We start from the raw sequence: 15093 nt of genomic DNA on the forward strand, positions 1-15093 counted from the left end.
ATCCCGGCTTTTAGGTGAATTCATTTCAACACTTTCTTATTTTATGTATTTATTTTTCTCTTTCAGTGATTTTGAAGTATTTTGATCGAACCCATTAAGAGATGCCTACGTACCATGTTAAACATGAATCAGATCATTACGTAGTTCATGAAAACTAACAGAAAAATTTGGACTTTTTATTTTTATTTTTTATTAGAACAAACAAAATCATTTTATATACTTTCAAATTATTATTTTTCCAATACAAGGACGTAAAGAAAAATAACCAAAAGAAAGGCACCCTAGACTCGAAAAGACTAAAACAAGACTAGAATATCCAAAAAACAAACTAAAAACAAAGACTCAAAAAGAGTCAGTCTAAAAAATGCAACTGCTACACTAAAACTCCTAATAATCATAACTGAGCTTCAATCTTGAGAAATCCTTGATCTTACATGTGAACTAATTCATATCTGCTCACGGTGCTTCTGGCCCAGGCTCACCCCCTAACATGTGGTATATCTGCTTCAGTTCTGCTGTGAAGTGGCGTGCGAAGGTAGGTACCTCTCTAGCAAATTGCTCATAACCCATCCCCTGACAGTCCAGACAACTTTGAGCAGCATGAACAGCTAAATGGTAGACATGTTCTCTAACATCCTGATAGTTCTGCTCTACGTCTCGGACTTGCTGCTGGCGAGTAGTGGCTATCTCTCTTATACCTGCCTCACAATTCAATGTTAATTCAAGATGGTTTCGAATTCTTGCTCGGTCATTCATTAATTGGTTCCTTTCTACACCAAATTGAACTCTTTCTCTGTCAAATTCGGCTTGTTGTCGAGCTTGCAGGGTCAAGAATTGAGCTTTCTCGTCTTCAAAACGCGCTTTCTCTGCATCAAAAGGGTCTCCCTTCTAATCAAGCTTCCTCTGTAACTGATCCACAGCTTGCGTGACAATGCCTAAGTCCTCATACAAGGTCTGAATTGTAGAGCGATGTTTCCTCACAGCTGTTTTGCAGGCTGTCGTAACTCTAGCATCCACTTGTGCCTCCATCTGGGCCAAATACTCTTTGGCATTTGTTAGCTCTTTGTCAAGAGCGTGTAGAGTGGACTGATAATTTTTCTCCTCATCTAAATAGGTTCGCATGATCCTCACCTCGTATACAGCAGTTGCTCATTTAATTTGGCTCGAAACTCATGTTTAACCTCCAGACGGGCCTGCCAAACTCTTGCTCTGACCACTGATTCTCTATCCAACTTTCTTTTTCTAGACCCCTCGGGCCCTTTTTTAGATAGGGATGGCTTGTGCAACCATGAAAGGTACCCAGGAACCGCTCTCCCCCTGTCGCGATGCTCTACCATTTCTCTCAATTCGGAGATTATGCCTCCATACCAAATCTTTAGTATTCCATCACTATCAAAAAGAAATCCTGGAGGAGTGTCATACATAAATATGCTCATGTTTTCCTCTCGAGGAATTTCTTGAAGTCTACCTACCTGTCGCATAACCCGAAGTGGGGCATAAGGTTGGACACCCCTGAGCCTAATTAGTACTAGAAAAGGATGATGTGAGGACATACAAATGACTTCATGTGCGGGGAACCAGTGGTAGTTCCAAATAATCTTATCAGCAGTCAACTTAGTGAGTTTTTCCTCCCAGGCTTTGATACAGATTGGTAGATCACACTTCTCGACCCTTTCTTTATGCTCGGTCATGTAGTTCACCCAATCAACATGGAATTTTGGTGCAAAATGAAGACGATAGAAGTGTTCGAGAAACCAAATTTGTAAAAGAATGTTGCATCCCTCAAAATATATAACACCTTCTTTACATTTGGTCAGTGCTCGGAAGATGTCCCCAAGAATCATGGGTATGAGAGTGGGGTTATCCATCGTAGTCAATGCCTGTACCTACTCTAGCCAGACGAATATCAATTTGTTTATCTCGCTCAGGGAAAACAATACAGCCTAGGAACGCAACCATGAAAGCAAAGCGTCTATGTATTTTAGATGTCTCGATTTCCCCTTTGTTGTTAAGTTGACCCAAATACTTCTCAAATCCTTCTTCTTGCCCGTACCTTTCGTATAAAAACTCCAAAGAAACCTAACCGCTTTCCAAACTTGCTTCCTTCATTTTATTGATTTTTAAATAATTCAAAAACTTAGTTCCATCCACAGGTTTTAGAACTATGGGTCTTTTATTACGAAGATCAGAACCCTGGAGCTTAGAGCCCATCCCCATGAAGCCCGCAATTTCTTCTAGGGTCAGTGTCATTTCACAGTCCGAGAATTGAAACACATTGTTCTTATGGCCCATACTTGAACTAGTGCCTCAAACACATCTCTTCTAGGTTTGATTTCCATCATATGCACCAAATGCCCCAAATGAACTTTTACTTGCCTTTGGTCATATCCCTCCATGTTTCTCCACCATTGCCACAGTTTCAATGGTATTTCGTCGACAATCATGAACTTTGGTATCCCTTCAACCCTGGGCCTTTTGTCACACACTCCTCTAGTTGGTAGCGACATATTGTACCTTTAGGAAAAGGGAAATAAAGAAAATCAAGATTGAAACCTACTAAGACACAAAATTCCCGATTTTCTCGAGTATACAAAAAAAACAGTTAAAAGAATGAGGAACTTAAAGTAGATTTGGCCAAGACACGGGTCCTTAGTAAATCAATTTGTTTTTCCAAACAAACTCTGACAGACTTCATAGGAGGTTTTAAGACTAATTAAAGAAACGATCAAATGGAGGGTAAAACTAACTAATGGGACTATTTTTGCAAGATACATATTTTTATACTTTCGAGTAGAGTTTTAAAATTGTCTTAGCAAAAAATGGACGAAGGCGGGACCACAAAGTAATCATTTTACAAAATCAACCTTTATTGCTGAAATGACCAAATAGGAGACAAGATTGACAAAGTGGTTACCCTTACGAAAACAACATTTATCTACTTTCCATTGCAAGATTTAAATCTAATTTGATAAAGATGGCCAAAAGCAAAAACTAAAAGACTTAAAATTAGCTTTTTTTTAATTTTATTTTTAAAATGTGGGGTCGAACCATAGAGAGGTTGCCTACGTATCACACTGAATGGTGAGAATCAGACCCGCGTAGTTCGTTAAACTAGCTTAGACTCTTGAAAAAGCTTTTTTTTTTTTTTTTGTAAAACAAGATTATTTTTTTTAAATGGAGGATAATTATTTCTCCCTTATTCTTCCTAATCAACCTAAAAACTGGTCAACATGAAAAAGCCTTCCAAATAAATATGTTTTCATATAACACATAAAATGAACATGGTGGTCTTTTGAAATGGATACCTGTCTTAGACGGACCTGGCCCCTGTGCCGAGTCCCACTAAGTCAAATGCACGTGATGTAAATAAAGCGTAGCCTACTAGGGATAATCATTACTTGTGGCTTGTTCTGCTAGGTTTAACATCCTAAAGGAGAAGGTGTCTAGACTGGCTTACCCAAGCAGACTACTCGAGTCGGGGAAAGGCCAGATCACCGGTAGCAGAGCTTTTCTGGCTTCACTGGTGGTCCAACCCCGCCTAACATGTGTGACTGCTAATTATCCTGAACCAGGAGTGTAATCGCCCATAGGCTCATTCAGACAGAAAATTTTGTGGAGCGTACCCGCACACACAGTGAACAGTGGTGAATGTGTTCGGAGACTCAGAGGGGTGCGCAAGAGAAGACAGTTTATATATGAAGTCACATAATATCAACGTGGTAAATAAGCAGCAAATAGCACATTAGGCCAACAAGCACAAAATATATCCAAGAAATAAAGAAAGCCAAATACAAGTAAATATATAAAGCTCGAATTCTGGTTATTCCCCAGCGGAGTCGCCATCTGTCACACCCCTTTTCTTCCATAATATAAATTATTGAGGATTTAAAAAACAGAGTTCTTCCACTTAAAGTGACGTTTTGAGAAGGGATTATTTATTTATTCAGAGTCACCACTTGGAATTGAGTTTTGGTGTTCCAAGTCACCTTGTGAATTCCTAATCAAAAGGAAATGACTATTTTTATTGGTTTGCGAACACAAAAGTCCGAGTAAGGAATTCTGTTGAATTCTATTGACCGAGGGGAAGGTATTAGGCACCCCTCGAGTCCCGTGGTTCTAGCATGGTCGCTTTTATTGACTAATGTTAGGCTTAAACCAATCTTGGATAAAATTATGCTTGCCTTAATTCTAGTTTGCCCAATTAATTCGCTTTGAACATGGCGACTTATATTTTCGGCCATGCCTCACTCCCTCATACATATTCTTTCGACTCTTTTTATTTTTATGTGACAACGTGATTGAAATAAATTTGTATTCCATCTCGTTCTTTCTCACATTAAAAAAAAAAAATTGAACCTTAAATATTTATCTAGGCCTAAAATGTCCGAACAAAGTAACTAAATTTATAAGAATCGTCGAAGATAACTTTTTTTTAAAAAAAAAACACATTGGAATAAACAAAGGAAAGATAAGCTAATAACATATATACATATGGTAACGGACTAGCGACACAAACATCATACACATAAGGCAATTAAGTATCTGAATCCCTCATTATCTGAAACGACTTTTAGCCATCAAATGCTAATTAAGGAAAATGGTCAGTTCAAATATTCATAGCACTTTAGATACAAAAAGATCTTTTAAGCACTGTAATTAAATAAAATCTTGGATAAATATAGATCACTTTTGACTTATCAAAGAAAACTTCATATGCATACTGTTTTTTTCTTAATTATTAGTCAAAAATCAAAACAAACGTGCTAAATATTTAAATCCATTCACGGCCCAAACTGATTTAGCGAAAAGTCCCGATCATTTTTCCTACTAAAAAATATAAACTGAAGAGTTAATATGCAAAAAGTGAGAATTTAAACAACAAAAAGCACAAAAAATTGGCAACGTGAACTTAAAATTCAATTGACATCCATATTTTCCTTCTTGAACGTAAAAATATAATCTTGACCCAAATTGATTAAATTAATGGCACCTAAACTTCTCTGTGGTTTTAACATTTATTGCTAGATCATGTATCAACTAAAGAAAGAAAATTATTTTAGCACCAAGTCACTAAAACATGGGTTTTCAATAAAACTAATGGATTCCAATAACTAACAATTTCATGTTACCCACCAAGAAATATCCATAAAAAATCAATAAACAAAACACATATGAGAGAATAAAACTTGTGTTAAACACAGCTTCAGAATAAAAATATTTAAAGCCACTGCCATATAACAAATGAGTACCCACTGATGTGGTATGCTATTAAACAAACATATTAAATTTAAACTAAGCATTTTGGACTATTTGATACTATAATAAACTTACTAACTCCTTAGCTAACAGTGACGTGAAATACTGTACACATTTGAACATATGAAAATAATACACATGAACTCACGATGAAAGGATAACAACTAATACACGTAAAAGTCTTCAAATATGCGGACATGCATTCTGGGGAAAACGAAAATCATGATTGCCAACAGAGGGGTCAAAACATGGTTTCAAAATCTACATTGTTGCATTATGTTGCTCGTTCTAAACCCAATTACAGATGCACTTTAATGAGACATGAACTTAATTTTTTTGATTTTCAAATAGAATAGGAGAAAGTAATGTCGCTAAACAAAAACACATATTCAACTGAAGATCCAACATAAATAATCCAAACTTATATGCTGCAAGTTTTTATTCACAATAAAGTTGCTAAAAATAAATACAGTGAGTAAGAACCTGTGTAGTAAGTTAACTGAAAATAGCAGCAAGAACGTTGTTACTGGAACTCGACAAGAACCACAACTTGTATTCACAAACTCTTAAAAATCTTTACTAAAACTACTCTCTTGTTTCCCTTGTGAAAGTGGTTTTTCCTTCTCTGCTCTCTGTGTGTTTTTCTCTCTCAGTATTTTTTGCTCTCTATTATTTTGTGCTCTCTGTTACTGTTTGTGTGTCCTCCCCTTCGTATCTTGTTTGACCAACTTCAGGGTGCTAAGTTCTTTTCTAAGATCTACTTGCGGTCTGGGTACCATCAGCTAAAAATAAAGGAGAAAGATATTCCGAAAACAACGTTTCGTACCCGGTATGGACATTTTGAATTTCTGGTGATGTCCTTTGGTCTAACTAATGCCCCTACTACATTTATGGACCTGATAAACCGTGTGTTCAAGTCTTTTCTCGATCATTTCATAATTGTGTTTATTGATGATATCCTGGTTTATTCGAGGAGTCGTGAGGAGCATGCAGGACGCTTGAGAATAACACTTGAAAACACTAGAAAGAATAAGCTCTATGCTAAATTTTCTAAGTGTGAATTTTGGCTTAACTCTGTGGCATTCCTAGGTCATATAGTGTCTAGTGATGGAATTAAGGTTGATCCTCAGAAATTTTTTGCAGTTAAAGACTGGCCAAGACCCACTGGTGCGACGGAAATCCGCAATTTCTTGGGTTTTGCTGGTTATTATGGGAAGTTTGTGAAAGGTTTCTCATCTATAGCTGCACCACTGACAAGGTTGACTCAGAAAACGGCTAAGTTTCAGTGGTCGGTAGCCCGTGAGTAGGGGTGTACAAAGGAAACTAACAAACTGCACCAAACCGACAATCCAAATCAGACCGAGAAAAAAACCCGACTAGTGGTTTGGTTTGACTTTCTTTGGTTTTAAAAAGAAAAATCCGACCACCATTGGTTTGGTTTGGTTTTAACTCAAAAAAAAAAAAAAAAGTCAAACCGAACCAAAACAACCCGACATTACATATACAAAGTTTAATAAATATTTTATACATAAAAAATCTATTTATAATGTTATTTATAAATATTTCTTAAACGTTTTCATAGTTTTTTGTCCTTTAACATATTAATTCAAGCTTGGACTTAGAATTTTGAGTGGTCATTAAGTTTTATAGCCCATAGATATTAGTAACTCAAATTAAACAAAACAAATAATCAAATCAATACTAATGCTAACAAAAGAAATTCAATTATAAAACTAGGAATGACAATAATTTTAGATATCTATTATTTAGTTTTATGGTTTAGACAGTGAAAATATATAACTTAATTATATTTGTTCTTTAATATTTAGCCATGTAATTAATAAGTATTAGCCTTACTTATTTTAACATGACTTAGTACTTTTAGATTATGATCATTTTCTATATGCCTTATAAATTAGCAGGATTTATTATAACATAACTTAGTAATTTTAGATTATGATCATTTTATTTTATGCGATTTTTTTTTAGAATATTTTAGGATAATGTCATCTCTCATCTCACATTTTGTGTTGTTTTATTAAAATGTATGTTAATTAGATAGTCGTACCTTGCTATAACTAAAGAAATATTTGAAGTTCAAGTTATATGTTTAGTATGAAGACTTTACCGAAAAAATCCGATAAACCCGAGCAACCCGAAAAAGCTAAGAAAACCCAAACTTGAAAAAACCGACATTTGTTGGTTTGGTTTGGTTTATAAATTAAAAAACCCGATGCAATTGGTTTGGTTTAGTATTTGAAAAATCTGAATCAACACGGTCCATGTACACCCCTACCTGTGAGAAGAGCTTTAAGAGCTCAAGGCAAGATTAACGTCGGCTCCTATTTTAACTCTACCTTTGGCTTCTGGAGGCTACATAGTTTATTGTGATGCTTCCCGAATTGGGTTGGGTTGTTTCTTGATGCAGAATGGTAAGATGATCGCTTATGCTTCCCATAAGTTGAAGAAGCACGAAAAGAATTATCCAACTCATGACTTAGAATTGGTTGCTGTGGTGTTCGCATTAAAAATCTAGCGTCATTACTTGTATGTGGAACATTGTGATGTTTTCACCGATGACAAAAGCCTGCAGTATATCTTCAAGCAGCGAGAATTGAATCATAGACAGAGAAGATGGTTAGAGTTGTTGAAGGATTACGACTTGAACATCTTGTATCATGCTAGTAAGGTGAATGTTGTTGTTGATGCATTGAGCCGAAAATATATGGGTACGTTAGCGTATTTACACGCTCAGTAGATGCCAATGGGTAGAGAAATCCGGAGACTCGCTAGCTTTGGAGTCCGACTTGATAAAATTGAAGATGGGGAGTTACTGAGAATCACACCCGCGTGATCTGATATTGTGGAGAGAATCAAGTCCAAGCAATACGAAGATGGACTGTTGGTGAAACTGCGAAATTGAGTGGAAAGGGGTGAGTACACTTCATTCGCAGTTGGGGTTGATGACGATGTCCTAAGACTGCAGGGAATTCAATGTGTTCCGGATGTTTATGGTTTGTGACAAGAATTGTTGGTGGAGGCGCATAGTTCTAAATACTCTGTGCATCTAGGATACACCAGGATGTATAAAGATTTGAAGCAACACTATTGGTGGAAGAGCATAAAGGTTGACATTTCTAACTTCGTGGCTAAGTGTTTGAACTATCAACAGGTTAAGGCTGAACATCAAAGGCCTGGAGGCCTGGCTCAGAATATCGAAATTCCGCAATGGAAGTGGGAGTTGATCAATATGGCTTATGGTATGGGTTTACCCCGTACAAAGGCCAAGTTTGATTCGATTTGGGTGATCGTCAATAGACTTACAAAGTCTACCCATTTTCTTCCCGTGAAGACAACAAATACCCCGACACAGTAAGCCAAGTTATATCTAAATGAGATAGTTATATTGCATGGGATTCTGACATCCATCATATCTGGAAAAGGTACGCAATTTACTGCTCATTTCTAGAAATCGCTCCAAGAGGGTTTGGGAACTCGTGTGAACTTGAGTACTGCCTTTCATCCTTAGATGGACGGGCAGGCAAAAAGAACTATTTAGACTCTGGATGCGCCACTGACTTTGGGGGTAATTGGGATAAACATCTACCTCTTGTCGAGTTTGCTTACAACAACAGTTATCAAGCAAGTATTCAAATGGCTCCTTATAAAGCTCCTTATAGAAGGCATTGGAGATCGCCAATTGAATGGTTTGAACTGACTGAAGTAGAGCTACTGGGTCCTGACTTAGTTCATGAAGCAATCGAGAAGGTGAACCTTATTGTGCAATGACTCAAGATAGCTCATAGTCGATAGAAGTCGTATACGGACATGCAATGTTGCAAGCTAGAGTTTGCGGTAGGTGACAAGGTGTTCCTAAAGGTGTCACCAATGAAAGGAGTTATGAGGTTTGGTAGAAAAGGTAAGCTTAGCCCTCGTTTTATTGTTCCATACGAGATTTTGAGAAGCATTAGGAAAGTGGCTTACGAGTTGAAGTTACTGTTACACCCCGTATCATCGAAGAACACTTATCAAATTTGAAACACAAGTACGTTGAGTTAGGGTTAAGTAAAACCACTTTGGAATATAAGGAGCGAGCATTATTAAGTATATTTAATAAGTGAATGATGTATATAAGATATACCGGAAGGTTTTATAAGGAAATGAGTGGAAGAAATGAAGTAGCACGACTTCAGAGAAAGGATGGGTAATGTTTTGTGTGAAATTTTTTGTCCAACTTGGGGGGCGAATATATCTTAGCATATGAAGTGTTTTAAGGTGAAACAAAAGCCTAAAATGAAGTTCGTCGAGTCTAGTTTCCAACGCAATAAACTGCTCGTCAATAGGACATCAGAGTAGATAATTATGGACGTTACAAGTTCAGCTGACAGAGCAGAAACGCGTGCTACAGTACTGCTACAGTAAAATACTGCAGTACCCGACCCGGATTTGACCCGAATTTGACCCTTATAAAAAGGGTAAGAACCCTCTTTTCACCAGATTTTGCCCAGAAAATTCTAGAAATTCAAGAGAGAGAGAGAGAGAGAGAGGGAAACAAAAAGTAAGCAATTTTCAAGTGACGGAGTATTAATCGAAGCTCGGATAAACGCATAGATGTGATTCTAGTATGGTTTTGCGGTGGATTCAAGGTGGATATTAAAGATATCGCTGTTTTAACAAAAATAAGGTATGAATCTCTCCTTTTAATATTACTTTTGGTTTATTTACGAAGATAGAGTGATGAAATGGTTGTATAATAAAGTTGTTGGTTGAGAAATTGGACAAACATCGTGTGGGATGTTTTATGGAATATTTTGGTATTGATGATGATGTTGGTGATGTTGGTGCTGTTGTAGTTGTTGTTTTGTTGGTATTGTGATTTCGGGCTAGGCATATAAACAGGGGAGGTGCTGCCCGAATTTCGGCAGATTATAAACGGAATTAAATTGAAGGCTTAAGATGAGCGTATGACATTTAGCCTAATAATAGTATGAATGGTTTATATGTAGATTAACGAGCTTGGAAGGATAAACGTTGAACGACTAAGGCGACCGAAAGGTATGTTAAGGCTCGTCCCTTTCTTTCAAAGGCATGATTCCTATGTTATGACTTCATAAATGTTTCCATATCTTCCTTGCTATCAAAAGTTAAAAGTCTATGATTCCAAGGCATGATTCCCTTCCTGATAACCCGTAATGTTTTTCCAAAATGTCCGTATTCTTCCAAAACTAAGGTTTATGATTTTGTAAGCTTTTATGACTACAACGACGGATATGTTTTTGTAATGACAACGATGATGTCAAAGATGAGAATATGTCTATGATGATTATGATGAGAACGATTTCATGTTTGAAAGTCTCAAGTTGTGGATTCAATATGGATATGAGAATATTGAGCTATTTCTTGATCCTCAATTTTATTCCTTGATAATGACTCTATTTTTAACGATTCCAAAGTAAATGAATGGACGCCTTATGAGATTTATGACCTTATTCTATGTTTTCTCTTGATGTTATTCTTCATTGATAGTCTCACCTTATAATGCTCGTCCCTTCAAGGTGAGACACGCCGATCATGATTATTCCATAATATAATCGGAGGTTACCGACCTTACGTCACTCCAATAGAGACATAACTTTCCTTGGGCTCTCCTGCATGCTGTTTACATGATATATGTATATGATATATGTATATGATACATGAACATAATATATGTACATGATACATGAACATGATACATGTATATGTATATGGGAAAGAGGGCCAGAGCGCTATAGACGTGTAACCACCTGATCAGTTGGTATTATATAGACGCATAACCACCTGATCAGTTGGTATTATATGGGAAAAAGGGCCAGAGCGTTATAGACGCGTAACCACCTGATCAATTGGTATTATATGACATGATATCATCCCGGACGCGGGATGCCCGAACGCGGGATGCCCGAACGCGGGACATATGTGGCTAAATGGATTGGAGCCAACGCCTCGACAACATGATATGTTCTATTTTCTATATATATATGAACAAGAAATGTTTTTCAAAGAAAGCTAAACATGCATGGCATCCGCCCTAAGAGGCACTCACATGTACAGGTTACTCTTTTACCTTACGATATGCTATATATTTCCATTATGTTATTACTCATACTTTACATCCCTTACTATGTACTATTCATGCCTTACATACTCGGTACATTACTCGTATTGACGTCCCTTCTTGTGGACGCTACGTTCATGCCCACAGGATCAGGTAGCCAGTCGGACGATCCATCGCAGTAGGACCTCTCCTCAGCAGCAGTCAGTACGCTCCATTGATCCGGAGCTACAACCCTTTTGGTATGCTATTCGGTTACGTACATATACGGTATACGGGTACGGCAGGGCCTTGTCCTGTCATTTCTACAGTTTGTACTCCATAAAGGTCTGTAGACAGTGATATGTAGTCGTGATGTTATGCAGCCTCGTCAGCGTTCATTTTGTTGTACAGTATATATGTGGTAGCCAAATCGGCTCGCGCTGTTACTCTCAATGTTTATGTTTATATGTATGTGTTGGTCGTGAGTTCCCGGTGCAGTGTCTCTTATGTTGATTGTTCGGGAGACAGTACAGCTCAGTTACAGATTGTGTATGGGCCCAGGATAGTCAGTGAGCAGTAAATGCAAGCATAGGAGTGCTTGGCCAGTAGTGGTCGGGCACTTGTTACGGCCCATCAGTTTGGGTCGTGACAGTTACCATCTGAGATGGCTATGGTGCACCCTATGTTTCACATTTCGATGTTGAGGTTGTACAAGTCTGACCCTTCTCATTTCTTGAATCATGACATGATTGAAATCAATGAAGGGTCGTCTTATGATGAGAAACCTATACAAGTCTTGGATCGTCAAGTTAGGAGGTTGAGAACGAAAGATGTGTCTTCGGTTAAAGTTCAGTGGCATAATCATAATAGTGAAGAAGCTACTTGGGAAGCTGAGAAGGACATGAAGAGGAGATATCCTTATTTGTTCCCCGCTGCAGGTATGTGTTGAACCTTTCAATTGTGTTTTCATATGAAAGTTTAGAGTGGAGTGTGAATCTCCCACTATTGTGTTTAGGCTTGAATGATGCATTCATGATGTGGTTAATCATATGTTATCTCTGAGGATGTTTCACTTTGCTAATGGAACTCTTGAAATTTCTGAAAATTTTAATGTTTAGTAAAGAATCTCAGACCATGACTTTCATTCGGGGACGAATGATCGTGGGGGGGGGGGGGGGGGGGGATAATGTAACATCCCGTAAATTCGAGTTAGGTGTGAATGTGAAATAATTGGGTTTTAGATGTCATCTTAGCAATATGGATCCCTCCGGCATGGGCACAGGTTTTAAATGATCTTTTCGGGTTCAAACGAGGTAAGGAATTTCGTTAGAAATCTTGAAATTCGTCTAAGTCTGAGACAGTTTTCAGTTATGTCCAGATTTTGGGTATTTGCATTCAGAATTTGGGAAAAACTCAAAACATAAAGTTGTAGGTCTCTGAAATACCTTTCCAACCATATAACGTGGGGCTCATAAAAAGTGGGGCTCACACCAAGCTAGTACGGGGAGCTATGATTGTTTTACTGAGCGAATATAAAAAATGTGTGTTAAGTGTGCGTCGCGGGCCCATCGCACAAATCCACCTGTAGACAAAAATATGATCAGGCATTAGAGCCACATCGCGGATCCTAGTCCTCGCATTGTACCCGCGATGCAGGCTCAATGCGGATCGGTATATTTTTCTGGTTCCGAGTTTTTCTTTAAGTCCTACCTCGTTGTGTTATTTCCCGCTTTGTTCCAAATCAATATTTTTTAGGAAAAGAATGCTAGAAAAGTCTCTCTAACCCTAAGGTGATTTCCCACTCAATATTGATCATTCCCACACCATATTCATCCCATTTTGATATTAAATAATTTCTCTAAAACAGTCACGCCCCGAACCATGGCTTGGGCGTAACACGACACTCGATGCCTGACTGCAGGTGACCAACCGAAGCACATGGCTTGCTGAATCATCATGAGGCATACATGAGCGGAAATATAACATGAAACATGATGAGCTTGAAGAAAATACATGAAGTCATAATGTCATGACCCGACTAGGGGGCCGCGACGAGCACCCGGTGACCATCCCACCCGGGCACCCCTTGACATACTTTCACATAACATTTAGGCGAGCCACATAGTAAAACATACATTTCTATCCATCAATCATACCAGTTTCATTGGACTACAAGATCTCTATATCATCATAGGCATCTATGCCACATCAATGTACATGAGCCGACAAGGCTAACAAACTGATATACAAAATATAGGCCGACAAGGCCAAACACACCTAACCACATACACATGTCTACGAGCTTGTAAGAAGGTTATAACATATCACATGAGCGGGATAGGACCTCGCTGTGCCCATAAATATGTACACAAAAGAATCTATACCATAAGCTGCGGCTCTGGATAAGATGGAGCTCCGCAATGTAGTCCCTGAATAATGAAGCTATGGATCGAGTCTATCTCCCTGTGCACCTGCGGGCATGACTCAGCGTCCACAAACAAAAGGACGTCAGTACGAAGAATGTACTGAGTATGTAAAGCATGATCAACATCGATATAGAAGCATAATAGACAACATATGAAGTAGCATAGGAGGGGAGACAATAATATCATTATCATGGCACTTACTTGTTTTCCATAGGGACATTACGTTTCTATTGCGTATCCGTATACATACAACCATATCCATACTTAATTACCCTTGTAATCATTTTCGTGTTCATATTCATGTTTCCATTCATATTCATATTCATAACATATTCGTACTCTTAATGATGTCATATACATAGCATATACACACATATATATACATATATACATAGCGTGCCCGACCTTGAAGGTTCGGTGTTTCATACATACTTGGCCGACCAAGGCTCAAGGTTATATCTACCTGCCCTACCAAGGCATCAGGGTTATCCGTACTATCTGCAGACGTGCGCGCGCGTTACGTAATCATATACATACTCTATATACATCCATACACATATATTCTACCCGGCATTATAAGCTCGGGGTTTTATTATATCCCTTCATAGGCACACATACATATAATAGCTCATAAGCATCTCTAACATCATTTTACTCTCATCATCATTATCGTTACGTATGTATTATAGGCTTACTCGTCATATGAGGAACGTAGTACAATCGTAGTACACATCAAGGATCATAGGCTCAGTAGCTTTTGAGAATAGGATCATATGGAGCACATCGTGAGCTCGTAGAAGGATAAATGATTGGCCAAAGAACCATGCCTTATGAAAGAAGGTTTAACCTTACATACCTTTTCGTTCGACTATATAGCACTTGCACGTTCTCTTTCAATACTTGCGTTTATACCTTCATTAAGGTCATACTATCGTTAGAATCGACAACTAGCATAAATGGCTAAAGCTAGAGAAAATCGGACAGCATCTCCTTTATTTATACAACATTCCTCCATATCGTAATTCAACTCCCAAACATCAACAATACATTTACAATATCATAACAATAGCCTTTTATCATTTACACTAACCACATTCTCTATTCACTTCCAATTATCCATATTCAAGATCATAACACACGATTTCGTCCATTCACATACAATGTCCATTTCATGATCTTAACGTCATTTATAACCCATTCATGTCACAACACAACAACAATCATGATTCAATTCAAACTATTTCTCAAAACGTCACTATTCATCATTCATGACCCATTTTGCTATACTCTTCTAAAATCCAAGCATTTCAACTTCCAAATACCTTAAACAACATA

This window comes from Lycium barbarum, chromosome 9 (genome assembly GCF_019175385.1).
Source record: "Lycium barbarum isolate Lr01 chromosome 9, ASM1917538v2, whole genome shotgun sequence".
NCBI classification, from domain to species: domain Eukaryota; kingdom Viridiplantae; phylum Streptophyta; class Magnoliopsida; order Solanales; family Solanaceae; genus Lycium; species Lycium barbarum.